Here is a 15,353-nt window from a genome sequence, read left to right as displayed (position 1 = left end):
GAATTTGATGAGAAGAAACAAGGATGTAAGCGGCCATCTTGCACAAACAAGTCGTCGATTAGATAGACGAAGTGCAAAATTCATCGCTGCCTGAACGCAGCAAACAACCGTTTCATTTCATTCCACACATCGCGCTAAACAGACCACCGTCCGTAAAGCCTTGTTTTCCGCCCATGGCAGCAAGAGCTCTCGGCCATCTTCATGGTGTGCCATATTTGGCACAAAGCTGTATCTTTATTAATGCAGTCGTTATTACTCTAAAACTTTTGGTATATGTGTTTGCTCATTCAATCAATAAGAAAAGCAGAAAAAAATGTTAAAATGACCTCTTCATAAATCATGCAAAAGGGATATATATATATATATATATATATAAATATATATATATATATATATATATTACACTGAACAATTAAGGGAGTCCAGACACAACTATTTATTGTGGGCTAATTTGTGCCCTGGGGGTAAATAAAAAGCACTGCCGCGTTCTGAACAGGAGATCAAGAATGCCTTCTTCTCTCTCGAGCGTCGCTTAACCTCTTCTACTTCTTGTAGACGCTGACAACGGCCATCCTCGATGCAAGTGCGTGCGGCGAAAACAAGTGCCATCATTTCGTCGTCTTTTCCTCCAATACGCCGTTGTCCTCTTGAGGGGGCGCATGAACCTGCGCGCGTTGTTTAAATATGTTTCTGCCTTGTATCATTATCCCCCCTCCAAAACGCATCGTCCCGATGCGTAAAGCGACTAAATGGTTCACAAGCTGTTGTCCATACTAAAGTGGCATATGGCACAGAGTAGATATTCACTGCCTGTCATAATATGGCTTCAGTCTGACCACATGCATAGTTTCTGTGCGACGCCGGCATCGTGATGAGCTCACTTGTCCTTCTGGCGTAACTTCGTATTTCAGGGGACTGATGCGGCGAAGTACTCGGTAAGGGCCGAAAAACCGGCGCATAAGTTTTTCGGACAAGCTGCGCGTCCGCACGGGAGTCCTCACCCATACTCTGTCACCTAGGGCATACTCCACTTCCCTTCGCCGCAGGTTGTATCGATCCGCGTCGATGCGCTGCCTTTGTTGAATGCGATGTCGCGCCAACTGACGTGCTTCTTCGGCTCTCTGTGTAAAGTCGCTGATATGAGGGTTCTGTTCTGTACTGTCGCTGACAGTTAGCATTGCATCCAAGGGTGTAGTAACTGTTCACCAAAAACAAGCTGGAATGGCGTTACTTGAGTGGTCTGTTGCAATGCGGTATTGTAGGCGAATGTTGCATAGGGTAGTATCTCTAAGTCTAAGGCTCTAAGTCTACGTAAATTGACAACATATCGGTCAGCGTCCTGTTCAATTGCTCGGTTAACCCATTTGTTTGAGGGTGATAGGCAGTTGTTTTCCTGTGGCTGGCATGAGTCAGTTTCATAATAGATTGCGTCAAATCGGCTGTGAACGAAGTTACTCGGTCCGTGATAATAATTGCAGGGGCACCGTGTACTAATACTATGTTGGTGACAAAGAATTCAGCCACTTCAACAGCCGTTGCACTGATGAGAGAGGATGTCTCGGAATATCGGGTTAGGTAATCCGTGGCTACTACAATCCATCGTTTCCCTGATGACGATGTCGGAAAGGGACCGAGCAAGTCCATTCCTACTTGTTCGAACGGGGCTCCTGGGGGTTCTATTGGTTAAAGGAGGCCTGCGGGTTTTAATGGAGGCGTTTTGCGTCTTTGGCAATCCCGACATGTTCGTACATAATGCTGTACTGAAGTCAATAGCTTTGGCCCGTAGTACTTAGCATGAATTCCGGCGAACGTTCTGCTGACTCCGAGGTGTCCTGCTGATGGGTCATCGTGACAGGCTTCCAAGATTTCGGATCGCAAAGCTGAAGGAACGACGAGTAGAAATTTCTCTCTGCTGTGCTCAAAATTTCTTTCGTACAAGACGCCATTTCTCATCACATACGATGACAATCCTCGGCAGAAAACTCGCGGAACATGGACGGGGTGTCTCTCGAGGTGCCTGATGAGCAGGAGCAACTCGGCGTCAGACTGTTGGTGTTTGGCTATTTCAGATGTGGCCAGGGCTCCAAGAAACGGAAAGTCGTGTCCATCTTCCACAGGAGCAGATTCGACCGGCGCGCGTGATAAACAATCAGCGTCACTGTGCTTGCGACCTGACTTGTACATGACCGTTGTGTCGTATTCCTGCAGCCTCAGACTCCATCTAGCAAGTCGTCCAGAAGGATCTTTCAGGTTTGCAAGCCAGCACAATGAGTGATGGTCGCTGATTGCTCAGAACGGTCTACCGTTTAAGTATGGTCGGAATTTCCCTACGGCCCATATTACTGCGAGGCATTCTTTTTCGGTGGCTGAATAGTTAGTTTCAGCCTTCGAAAGAGTGCGGCTGGCGTATGCAATCACTCTTTCCTCTCCGTTTTGCCATTGCACGAGGACGGCACAGAGTCCTAAATTGCTGGCGTCTGTGTGGATGCCTGTTTCCGCTTCCTCATCAAAGTGCGCAGGACCGGGAGGTTTTGAAGTCGCCGTCGTACTTCATTGAATGCATCTTTTTGTTCACTTTGCCAGACGAAAGGCATATCTTCTTTCGTTACTCGCGTTAACGGCTCGGCAATCATTGAAAAATTTTTGACGAAACGCCTGTAGTGGGCACAAAGTCCTAGGAATCGTCTAACGTTCTTTTTATCATTTGGTCTAGGAAATTTTTCTACTGCTGCGGTCTTCTGAGGGTCAGGACGGATGCCTTCGGAGCTAATCACATGGCCGAGGAAAAGGAGCTCATGGAATCCAAGGAGACATTTTTGTGGCTTTATCGTCAGCCCTGCTGAACTAATAGCTTTGAGCACAGTCCTTAGTCGTTCCACATGCTGAGCAAAGGTGGCAGAAAAAATCACGACGTCGTCAAGATAAACCAGACAGGACTGCCACTTTAACCCGGAGAGCACAGTGTCCATCATCCGCTGAAAGGTGGCAGGTGCGGAACAGAGGCCGAACAGAAGTACCTTGAATTCGTATAGTCCGTCAGGTGTGATGCATGCTGTCTTCTCACGATCTCGTTCGTCCACTTCTATTTGCCAGTATCCGTTTTTGAGGTCGAGAGAGGAAAAAAATTTCGCATCCCGTAGTCTATCGAGGGTGTCATCGATCCTCGGAAGGGGATAGACATCCCGCTTTGTGACGACGTTTAGCTTCCGATAATCAACGCAGAAGCGTAAGGTCTGATCCTTTTCTTTACCAACACCACAGGCGAAGCCCACGGGCTGCTCGATGGTTGAATTACGTCGTCTCTAAGCATTTCTTCGACTTGTTTGTTGATGATCTCTCTCTCCTTCGGTGACACTCGGTAGGGATGCTGGCAAATAGGCCTCACAGCTTCGTCGACAATGATACAGTGTTTGGCGGTGGATGTTCTCTGGACTTTCGATGTCGTTGAGAAACACGAGGCGAATTCTCGTACAACGTTCTCTATTTGCTGCTTCTGGCTCGGTGATAGTGCTGCTTCGATGTTGACAGATGCGAGTATGGAGTCCACGTTGTCAGAATCTAGTAGTGCAGCATCGGAAGGGCTCAAATCCGTAATCTATTCATAATCGTTAAGGCGGACAATGACGGTTCCCTTCGCAACATGCTGGACTTAATTTCCAAAATTAGTCAGGAAGACATTCGAACACCCGTCACGCAGCCGAACCAGACACCTTGTCATACAGATTCCTTTTTCGAGTAAGAGCCCAGTGTTACTGTCTGCTATTCCTTCATAGTCGCTAAATACGGTGCTTCTTACGGCGACAGCTATGCTGGATCTTGGGGGTATCGTGACGTCGTCGTCTATAATCTGAAGAGCATCAAATTGTTCTTCACACTCGAACGTCGCGATAGCGTGCTTCGTTGAGAACGACACGCAGGATTCCTACAAGTTAATAACTGCACCGTTCGCCTGCAAAAAGTCCATTCCAATAATTAAATCCCTTGAAGATTCTGACAGGACAATGAAACTGACGACGTATGTAAAGCCGCGTATTCCGATTCTAGAAGTGCACCTGTTCACCGGGTCAATAAGGTGTCCTCCGGCGGTTCGAATTTGCGGTCCTCTCCAAGGAGTCAGCACTTTTTTCAGTCTTCTGGCAAGTACTTCACTCATAACAGAATGGTCTGCACCTGTGTCTACTAAAGCAGTAATTTCGCAGCCGTCTATAAACACACGTAAATCTGAAGCAACGTCACTTTTTTCGCAACTGCTCTCACGTCCATCGTTCAGCGCTGGAGGCTCTGTTCTTGCGTCGACAGTGGCCTCAACACCACAGGTCGCCGGTATTAGTTTTCCCGACGTGGGCTTTGGGGGCGTCGCCTTGGGGAGCTTGAGGATGGACGCGGGCTCGGGGATCGATACCTCAGCGGCACTGTTGACCGAGGTTGATGTTGCTGTGAATTCTGCGGGCTTTGGCGCGTTGACAAATACTCCTGGATCTCGAAAGGGCGTTCACCGTTTCTTGGGCAAGGAAAGTTTACGGAAAACCCCCGAAGTCCCGCTCTGCGGTATTCGCGCATCCGCATGACCAGCTTCACCGCTGTGGCAGCACAGTGGGATTCTATCAGGAGTGCGCCATATGTCAGCCTTCCGGAATCTCTTCTCCGGCGGAGACGGCAAGAAGCGAGGTTCGGGTATATGCGCAGTTGCCGCGACGAAAGTACGTCCTGGATATCCTCTGAGTACCTCGGCGTACGATACCGTCGGCCGTACCGGTGACGACGCTTGCGGCTGTGCTGGCGGGTGCTGTCCGCAGACTGCTTGTCTCACTTCTTCGCGAACCACTTCTGCTAACGAAGAGACCGCTGTGGGGCCGTTGTTCAGCTGTTGCCTCTGGAGCTCTTCTCGAACCACAGATCTTATGAGTTCTCGTAAGACCTCGACGCTGTCCCCGAACATTGCCGACATCGTATATATAGAGGCGACGTTCATATCGCGGTTGTAGTCTCGCACGTTGTTGAAGAGTCCTTTCCATAGTTGTCGCCTGGGAGCGGAATTCGGCGACGGTGCGTGGAGGGCTGCGAACCAAACCGGCAAAAAGCTCCTGCTTCACACCGCGCATCAGGTGCCGAAGCTTCTTGTCCTCGCTCATCCTCGGAACAGCCAGGCGGAATAAGCGGGACATATATTCGATATACATTGCCACGCTTTCGTTGTTTCGTTGGCTTCTTGCTTGCAAAGCGGCTTCAGCTCTTTTCCGGCGGTCTGTGCTCGGATACGTGGCCAACAGCTCCCGTCGGAAGTCATCCCGCGACCGCAGGACCGCTTCGTGTTTTTCAAACCACGTTGGCGCACAGTCTTGCGACGCGAAGTAAACGTTGCGGAGCTTCCGCTTTTCGTCCCATCCATTGTAGTCAGCGACGCGCTCGAAGCCTTCCAACCAGTCGTCGGCGTCTTCGAAGGTATCGACGTGAAAAGGCTCGGGCATCCGCGGCTGATCAACGACGATACGAGTTGAGGCTGTCTCGGGTGTCATTTCAGGATTGCCTGCTGCTGCTATTAAGTTTGCTTCAGCAAAAGAGGAAACTCAGGCGGCTCACCACGTAGGCGACGGCTCGTGCGCTGGTGGACAGGCGTGAACTCGTTGGGTCTGAGATGGCGTGGTTCTGGGCTGCTTTCTCCAACACGAATTGGGCTGAAAATCATTACCCAGCTCCTCCACCAGAATTGTAACGAACAATTAGGGGTTCCAGACACAACTATTTATTGTGGGCTAACTTGTGCCTTGGGGGTAAATAAAAAGGACTGCCGCGTTCTGAACAGGAGATCAAGGATGCCTTCTTCTTCTCTCGCGAGGGTCGCTTCACCTCTTCTTCTTGTTGTAGACGCTGACAACGGCCATCTACGATGTAAGTGCGTGCGGCGAAAACACGTGCCATCATTTCGTCGTCTTTTCCTCCAATACGCCGTTGTCCTCTTGAGGGGGCGCATGAACCTGCGCGCGTTGTTGAAATATGTTTCTGCCTTGTATCAATATATATATATATATATATCGCAGAGTGCATGTGACCAATCCGAAGAATGATAATCGCTGTAACACACATTCGTCCGACACATGGCTCTCGGGGCCATTGTTGTTTAGTGGCAAAATGATGCAGAGCGGAAGCTATATTTTCTGATAGGCGAAGGCAAACAACCGCAGAATAAAGGGGCTGTTTATGGGTGTTTTGAGGAGTGAGTAAGTTATACCTGCCCCTTTAAGACAGGAGTGTAAAGGGGCAGGCATTGTCTCAGGCACTGGACTCCAGGAGTGCAGCACCTATAGCGCACTTTGTTCTGATTCTGGTATACTGCATTAGGGACCGCAAAATTATGATAGCATGGTGATGGACCATTCGCGTCACATCCGCGTTTGATGAGGCAGTCGTAGGCGGCGCTACTTTAGCGATTTCGCAGGAAGTTGTCCACTTGGATCTGCATGAGGAAGTAGAGGCACGATTTAGGATGTTAGCTACAGCCGACGACTACGTGCGCCATGGCTCGCGCGCTCTCCGAGTGTGCGCCATTACTAAACAGCCAGCCGTTTACCAAGCTGTCGCTTATTATATCCGTGAGAATTTGCAAACTATTTAACAAGTTGCCGCGTTTCGCATGCATTGATGCGTCTGCGAGCGCCTTACTTGATCCGGTTTTTGTCATTCGTTTATCGTGGTTGTTCTTACCTTTGACAATGACAGAAAAAATAGAATCGTTTTCGTGGCCGCTTACAACTACTTGACGAACCATCAAAACCATTAATTTTTGTAGGCTTTGACGTATGGGAGGCTTTGGCTCTGCGTGTTCCTCGAAGTCATTCAGACTACCACGAAACCGGTGGGACATTTCATACGCCAGATTGTAAGGATGCCTTGCACTGATAATTTGCAAAGCTGCGAGGCGAGCTTGGACACACAGCCTAGTGAGGGGGGTAGAAAATGGGAAGAACGTGATTCATTTTCGTTGTGACACCGGCAGTACATTTTCTATGAATAACCTCGCTTTGCACGAGGCCCATTGAAATATTTGTAACTAGAGGATGTTTGATGAGTAGCGGTTTGTGATACCAAATGCATTGCAACACTGTAAAAGAGCAGGGACTTAAGAATTCTAATGTCTTTGTTACAATTTAGTAGTTCGCGCCTGAAAGCTCGTACATATTGGAGCAGTAGGATAACACGGCAGATCACTTACATTCCTCTGTTATACTTGTAACTTTGTTGAAGAATGGCATTTGTTGTATTTATCGATATCTTTCGGTTATAAATGCACTTTGTTTCTATCCCAGCCACACGAAATCCGTAGCTTCTTTGATAAACATATATCTTGTCATCGGTGGTGAAAAACTGCAAAAAAAAAGATCAATGTCAGCTAAAACCGAAACATCCCCCTTCAATTTGAGTAGACGTAGAGAAGGCTTCAATGAAGAGTAATACTTAAGGTTCATTAGACGGAATTGGACGACTCTACGAAAATTGCGCTTGGCAGTGTGTCAGAGAAACATACTTTTATGTCAAATGTGATACTCACTCTTCGTGCAAAAAGACACTCCTTCCCTCCTGCGTGTTGAAACTGGCAGTTATTAAAGCGAAGCTTTTTTTGCCTATTCCATCGCCTTTTCACCCTGTTCTCAGCCATCGTTTTCACCCTTCGACTAGTTTTCACCCCACCGCTTCGAATGTGCACAATGCCCTCTGGAGCTCCCTGGCCAACGTCACATTAGCCGCTTGACCGCTGTAATTATGCGCGAGTCCACTCAGAAGCACTGCAGAAACTGCAGCGCTTCCCTTTCTACTAACTTACGAGGCCAGAGGGGACAAACAAACTCTAGAGAGGGGAAGAAGAGGAGAAGAAGGAGAGGGAGGAGAAGAGGCAATTCCTATATTAAAGGAGGGAGGGAGGTGACGTGAGAACGCAAGGAAACATCACTACTAATAGACAGTGGTTGCGGGGCAAAATAATAAGCTGAAGTTGAAGGTACGGTACAGTACGTTGCTGCTATTTCTGGAAAATAAACGCTGTGCAAATATGTAAAGCGGGCAGGTTATACAGGGCGTGCAGAAGCAGAGCCGCATTGATTAAATCGCAGCGCAGGGTCCAGAAGACACAATGGAAGTGGTCGACTGTTTAATGATCCCTTCTGCTCCCGCCGCGTTGGTTTTGCGGCAATGGCATTGATAGAGGTCATGGATTTGACCCCAGTCGCGGCAGCCGCATTTTGATGGGGTCGAAATAGAAAACGCACGTGCACTTAGATTTTGGGACGCATTAAAGAACACCATGGCGTCAAAATTAATGGACGCGTTTGGGTGCGACCGCCATTGGGTCCCAATTGTGGTGTTTGGATTTCGAGCGAAACGGCCAACAGCAGCACGGGGTACCGAGTTTTCTTAGTACTGGCAGGGCGGCCGACTGTCCGGCAGACATGCCGTCAATAATCCGTGGTGTCCCTGAAACATTGTCGGGCAGCTTGCGGGGCGGCCACTGGCAGGAGTTAAAGGGGAGGGCATCAAGGCGGATACTCGGAGCCTAACGTAGGGGAGAGGGAGATGACGCGTGTCTTTGAGCAAAGCTATCCCCTTGGCGTGTTGTAAAGTGTGCGACTATTTCCACCAATCCCGTGTGTGGCACGAAGGTTGTTGTGCTATTCGTTGCAATGTGGTGAACTCACATGTGTGGCTGGCTGGTCTGTGACTCTTTTGCGCAGCTGAGGGTTTAAATAATCATGATTTGGTTATGTGGCGGAAAGTGGAGTTTCGGAATTGGACGCGGACAGACGCCTTGGTGTTTGAACAAAGCGTCCTTTTACCGGACAACGGCTCTACCCTCGCGCTGCAACCCTGCCGCTGCAATTTTCGACCAGCCACCGCAAGCTAAGTAAGGGAAAGCGGACCTATCCTTGTCACCGGCACCGCCCTCTCGCAGTGGCTTGGCCCCATAGAATCGCTCTCCGCTTGAGCGTCCTCCTCGCCTCATGTCAGCCAATAAGATAAGGCAAGCCGCTCAGCGTAGGCAATGTTATTCTTTTTTAAAGCAAACAAAAGTGACCTGTTATGAACAAGGAGAGCATTTCATTGGTCTTTTTGACAACCCTGCGGGTGACCGCCGGATGCTTGCGTCGGCGGTTACGCAAATTTGACATGATCAGTTGGAATAAAAGCATATCGAAATAGTTTGACCTTATAGGGCCCGTTGGGTGTCACACAATACTTGGGTGTCACACTAGACGAGCATCTTCATTGGAAGCCTCACATTGCATTGCTGTGTAAAAAGTTGAGCAAGGCTTGTTTTATGCTATATAAATCCCGTTATTACTTCTACACTGCCACTCTGAGAACAATTTACTTTAGCATATTCCATAGCCATCTATCCTACTGTGTTGCATCTTGGGGTAATACGTACGTTTCATATCTTGAACCTATCGTACTTCTTCAGAAAAGGGCCTTGCGATTTATGACTTTTTCGGACTACAATGCTAAATCAATGCCGCTGTTTCAAAGTTTAAATATACCGCCTTTTAATTTATTACTGAATCTTAAAACTATATTGCATACTCATAACAGCATAACCACTAAATGTCCTTTGAGTGTATCAAATTTTTTACATTCCAGAAGCAATACACGCAGCGCACTTAAGGGAAATTTTCTCTTGCCAAAAATGCATAATGTATATGGAAGGCGAAGGTTAAGCAACACTGGAGCACTCCTATGGAACAGCTTACCAACAGAAGTAAAACAAGCAAAATGTTTTTCACTATCAGTGAAATCCCATTATCACTCATTACTATTATCTGCGTAGTTTTCATCTGGATGGTGTACACATGTTTACCTTTTTCACTTGCAGTGTATAATTTACTAAATACAAATTCCTTTCTGTGGGTTTCTCGTAGCTAATACACGTACCCTGCCTTGTGTTTTAAATGAATTGAAATGGGGTTTATTGTAGCTCGTTCGAGGGATCGCAGGTAGCTCTAGATCACGAGTCCTAGCGCTTCGCATCAACAACCCGCGCTCGTGTCTCGCGCCGCAGCGGTGGCAGTCCGCACAGTGCCACATGCATATTACCCACTACAACTACCCCCGGGGCGAAGAGGAGCCATCCTGGCGACCTAAGGCGATGATACGATAAGGGGGTCGTGGTACGGCTTCAGGCGGCTGACGTGAACAGTCTCGCGGCCACGGCGGCGTTTGTCCGAAGATGGTGTCACCGGTTCGACCACATAATTTACAGGCGAAGTACACGCGACGACCCGGTACGGACCTTGATATTTCGGAGCAAGCTTTGGGCTAAGGCCTGGAGCTTGGAAGGGCAGCCGAAGCCAGACGTGAGAGTCCACGGCGAAGGACTGTGTGGGCTGATCGTTGTCGTGGCGATCTTTGTGGATTCCTTGGGTATCCGACGTGAACGAGCGAGCCAGTTGGCGGCACTCTTCAGCATGGAAAGAGGGGTGAATTCAGAGGCATCTGGGTGATATGGTAGTACGGTGTCGAGGGTAGCGGATGGTTCACGCCCATAAAGAAGGAAAAATGGTGAGAAGCCTGTGGTAGCCTGAACGGCGGTATTGTATGCGTACGTCACAAAAGGGAGGACATCGTCCCAATTTTAATGATCCGACGCAACATACATGGTGAGCATGTCCCCAAGGGTGCGGTTGAATCGTTCCGTTAGACCGTTAGTTTGTGGGTGATACGCCGTAGTGGTGCGGTGAATAGTGCGGCACGCGGCGAGTAGCTCATTAATAACTTCGGACAAGAAGACACGGCCTCGGTCACTGAGTAGTTCTCGCGGTGCGCCGTGCCGTAAGACGAAATGCCGTAAGATGAATGCGGCGACGTCGCGAGCAGCAGCCGAAGCAAGTGCAGCAGTTTCAGCATATCTTGTCAGGTGGTCTACTGCGACAATTATCCAACGATTTCCGGCAGCACTGCACGGAAGAGGCCCATAAAGGTCGATGCCAACCCGATCAAAAGGACGTGCAGGACACGGTAAAGGTTGCAGAGGGCCTGTCGGATGAGAAGATGTCTTACGTCGCTGACAGGCTGCACATGACCGAATGTATTTGCGGACATAAGAATACATGCCGCGCCAGTAGTACCGCTGGCGGAGCCGCTCGTAGGTTTTCAGGACCCAGCATGAGCTTGTTGTGGGTCTGCATGGAAATACGTGCATACGTCGGAACGCAAATGGCGAGGGAGGACTAGCAGCCATTTGCGACCGTCGGGCTGATAGTTTCGGCGGTACAAGATGGCGTCCCGTAGCACGAAGTGGGTGGCTTGGCGACGAATGGCTCGAGGGCATGTAGACGTTGAAGGACTGCTAAGAATGTCAATGAGAGACAGAATCCACGGATCTTTTCTCTGTTCAGACGGCATGTCAGTAAAAGCAAGCGTAGCAACCGGGCACTCTATGGATGAAGGTGGCCTTTCGTCGGATCGCATGGGCGCACGGGAGAGCGCATCTGCATCAGAATGTTGGCGCCCGGATCGATAAATGACGCGAATGTCAAATTCTTGGATCCGATGAGCCCAACGTCCAAGACGCCCCGACGGGTCTTTCAGTGACGCAAGCCAGCAGAGCGCGTGGTGGTCTGTCACAACGTCGAACGGACGGCCATACAAGTAAGGGCGAAATTTGTTTAAGGCCCAAACTATAGCTAAACATTCTTTTTCCGTGACAGAATAATTGGATTCTGCCTTCGTGAGAGCACGACTCGCATATGCAACCACATATTCTGGAAAGCCAGGCTTCCGTTGTGCAAGGACGGCCCCAAGACCAACGCCGCTGGCGTCGGTATGAACTTCAGTGGGTGCACTCGGGTCGTAGTGGCGTAGAACAGGCGGTGAGGTAAGCCGACGACGCAAAGTGGTAAAGGCTTGGTCACATGCTGGAGTCCAGTCACGAAGGTCACCAGAGCCAGCCAGGAGCTTCGTCAGGGGAGCGATGATGCAGGCAAAATTGCGCACAAAGCGGCGAAAATAAGAGCAAAGACCGACGAAACTGCGGAGCTCTTTCACTGTAGTCGGCCGCGGAAATTCTGCGACAGCACGAAGTTTGTCAGGGTCGGGAAGGACGCCGTCTTTGGACACGACATGGCCAAGTATGGTCACCTGGCGGGCTCCGAAGCGGCACTTCTTCAAGTTAAGTTGAAGGCCGGCGGTGGTAAGGCAAGTAAGGACTTCGCGTAGACGAGAGAGGTGAGTGGTGAAATCAGGGGAGAAAACTACCACGTCGTCTAAATAACACAAGCACGTCTTCCATTTGAGGCCTCGTAGAAGATTGTCCATCATCCTTTCGAATGTCGCGGGTGCATTGCAGAGGCCGAATGGCATTACTGTAAACTCATACAGGCCATCAGGCGTAATAAAAGCTGTCTTCGAGCGGTCGGATTCATCCACTGGCACTTGCCAATAGCCCGATCGCAAGTCCAAAGAAGAAAAGAATTCGGCACCATGAAGACAATCCAGGGCGTCATCTATGCGCGGTAGAGGATAGACATCTTTTCGTGTAATCTTGTTGAGGCGACGATAGTCCACACAGAAACGAATCGAGCCATCTTTTTTCTTAATGAGTACTACAGGAGATGACCAAGGGCTGCAGGATGGCTTGATAACACCACGTTCAAGCATGTCTTCAACTTGCTCGGCGATGACACGACGCTCGGTGGATGACACGCGGTACGGACGCTGGCGTAATGGTGCGTGGTGTCCCGTATCAATGTGGTGAGAGACGGTACTCGTGCGGCCTAATGATGCTTGGTTGCAGTCAAAAGAGGCGTGAAAATCATTTAAAAGAGTAATAAGCCGCTCACGTTGTGTCGGCTCGAGGTCATCGGCAATAGAGCGACAAAAAACATCCGGTGGTACTCGGTTAGATGGCACATGGGGTACCAGTGCTGTTACGTTGGCAGTATCCACGTCGTCGGGAACAGGGAACTGCACAATAACGTCAGCGTCCACAGTCTGGATGGTACCAATAGTCTCGCCACAGTGCAAAGCCAAAGTGTACGAATTTGGGTTAGAAATCAGTATTTCTGCAGCCCCATGGTGAACCGTGAGGAGGGCGAAAGGCAACAATATAGGCTGGCGGCGAATGAAGACGGCAGCGGGTGAAAACATGACCGTCGCTTCGGCAAGCGATGCGCATGAAAGAGGGACAAATACCGCGCTGTGAGGGGGAAGGTCAGTATCTGAAGCTACACAGATCCTGGTAACATCATGAACTTGAAAGTCGTGAGATGGCAAATCGCACAGAACGGAGAACTGAACCTCAGCACGTGCACAGTCAATAACCGCGTGATGGCGCGACAGAAAATCCCAACCGAGAATCACATCGTGGGAGCAACAAGTTAGCACAAAGAAATCAATCGAATACAAAATGTCTCGAATCAACACCCTGGCAGTGCACATAGCGACTGGCTGAACTTGTTGTGCAATGGCTGTTCTAAGCAATAATACCGAAGGCATCATGGTCACTTTCCGTAATTCACGGCAAAGTTTCTCGCTAATCACAGATACAGCAGCACCTGTATCGACGAGCGCAAGACATTTGATGCCATCAACAGACACTTCAATAACGTTAGCGGGGGAAAAACGAGGACTTTGATGTTCCGACGATGACGCAGTTCGTGCCTCAGGAACTGCGGAAATCAGTTTTCCGCCTCAGTAGTACTGGCACTGGGCCTACGACGCATGGGTGAGAGTGAGCGCCGACGAGGGGAAGGTGAGCGACGAGTATTGTAGAGCTGTGACTGCGGTGCTGGTATGTCATCAGCAGCGTAGACTTCCGGTGGTGGTCGTGAAGGCATACGGAAAGGTCGGAAGCCGGAGCTGGGTGGTCGCGCGGTGCCCACGAAGGCCGGCAAGTGCCGGCGGCAGAAGCGCGCTACATGTCCCGGTGTACCGCAGGCATAGCATATTGGGCGGTTGTCAGGAGTGCGCCAAGGATTTGTACCTTGCTGCTATGCGCTGAAAAAGGCAGCGACCTGCTGGCGAGGCGAGGGCGGATGAGAGAACACCGGCTGGAGAGGCGCTGAAGGCGGAGGTGAGAATCCCGGCAGACGAGGCGCCCGTGCAGCGGCTTCAGCATACGTCAGAGGCGCGGCCACAGGAGCCGGCTGACACGGAGGTGGAAGAGCTTCGGTCACTTGCTCTTGAATTACCTGTCGGATCGCTGGAGCCAAATATTGAGAAGGCTTCTCCGTGGTTTATTTGCGTCAGCAAAGTTGTGTGGTTGTCGCCAATAACCAATGCTGCTAACGAATCTTCCGTAGGCGGTGGGCGCCGAGCTAAGATGCGTTGTTTCCGTAGCTCGTCAAAACTTTGGCACAAGTTGATAACTTCGGCCACGGTACGCGGATCCTTCGCTAGCAACATTTGAAATGCGTCCTCATCAATGCCTTTCATAATGTGTTTTATCTTGTCCTGTTCCGCCATTGACGGATTCACGCGCTTACACAGGTCAATGACATCTTCGATGTAACTTGTGAACGTTTCACCGTGATGTTGCGCGCGCCCCCGTAAGCGTTGTTCTGCGCGAAGCTTGCGCACAGCGGGGCGCCCGAACACTTCTGTGAAACTTGTCTTGAATCTGCTCCACGTTGTGAAATCGTGTTCGTGGTTTCGGAACCAGAGGTTCGCGACGCCGGTTAAGTAAAACAGCACATTGTGCAACTTCGTGATGTCGTCCCACTTGTTATGCTGGCTCACCCTTTCGTAAGATGACAACCAATCCTCCACGTCATGATCATCGGTGCCGCTAAAGATGGCAGGATCACGCTGGCGCAATGCACCGGAAACGATGATCGTCGGAGGCTGTGGTGCATCTTCCTGGGTGGTTTCGTCAGGCATGGTCGCAGCAGTCGGTAGCGTCCGGCTTCGGAGTTCCAGTTTTCGAGGTTACCCCGCAGCTCCACCAAATGAAATGGGGTTTATTGTAGCTCGTTCGAGGGATCGCAGGTAGCTCTAGATCACGAGTCCTAGCGCTTCGCATCAACAACCCGCGCTCGTGTCTCGCGCCGCAGCGGTGGCAGTCCGCACAGTGCCACATGCATATTACCCACTACAGAATGTTTATGTATATATGACTTACTTATACTGCTTCGTATTGATGTTAAGATTGTGAATAATAACTAGCATGGATCCCAACTAGCCTTGAGCTAGGGATCCAGATGTCCTGTACAACATTTCCTGTGTACTTTCCTATTCTGAATAAACTTCAATTTCAATATATTCGCCTCGTTGGCAAAATCCAATATTGTAGTGTGAGTGTTTCAGAAATGCAGTATAGCGTAAGCATTAGAAAATGGCTAGCCGCCACCGCGGCCAAGCGCATACGGCAG

The 15,353-nt window shown here is 49.9% G+C and overlaps 1 long non-coding RNA gene across 1 annotated transcript in view; it reads right to left on the bottom strand.

Moving 5' to 3' along the window:
- Nucleotides 1–7,361, bottom strand: part of LOC126526510 (uncharacterized) — a 41,964-nt gene extending 34,603 nt beyond the window's left edge. Inside the window, exon 1 of the long non-coding RNA XR_007598580.3 lies at nucleotides 7,211–7,361. This is a non-coding gene — a long non-coding RNA (uncharacterized lncRNA). The remainder of the gene's footprint in view (nucleotides 1–7,210) is intronic.
- Nucleotides 7,362–15,353: the final 7,992 nt, after the last annotated feature.

Source organism: Dermacentor andersoni, chromosome 8 (assembly GCF_023375885.2).
Source record: "Dermacentor andersoni chromosome 8, qqDerAnde1_hic_scaffold, whole genome shotgun sequence".
Taxonomy (NCBI): Eukaryota; Metazoa; Arthropoda; class Arachnida; order Ixodida; family Ixodidae; genus Dermacentor; species Dermacentor andersoni.
Note: the sequence above shows the minus strand (reverse complement) of the source record. Positions and strands in the feature narration are given on the sequence as shown.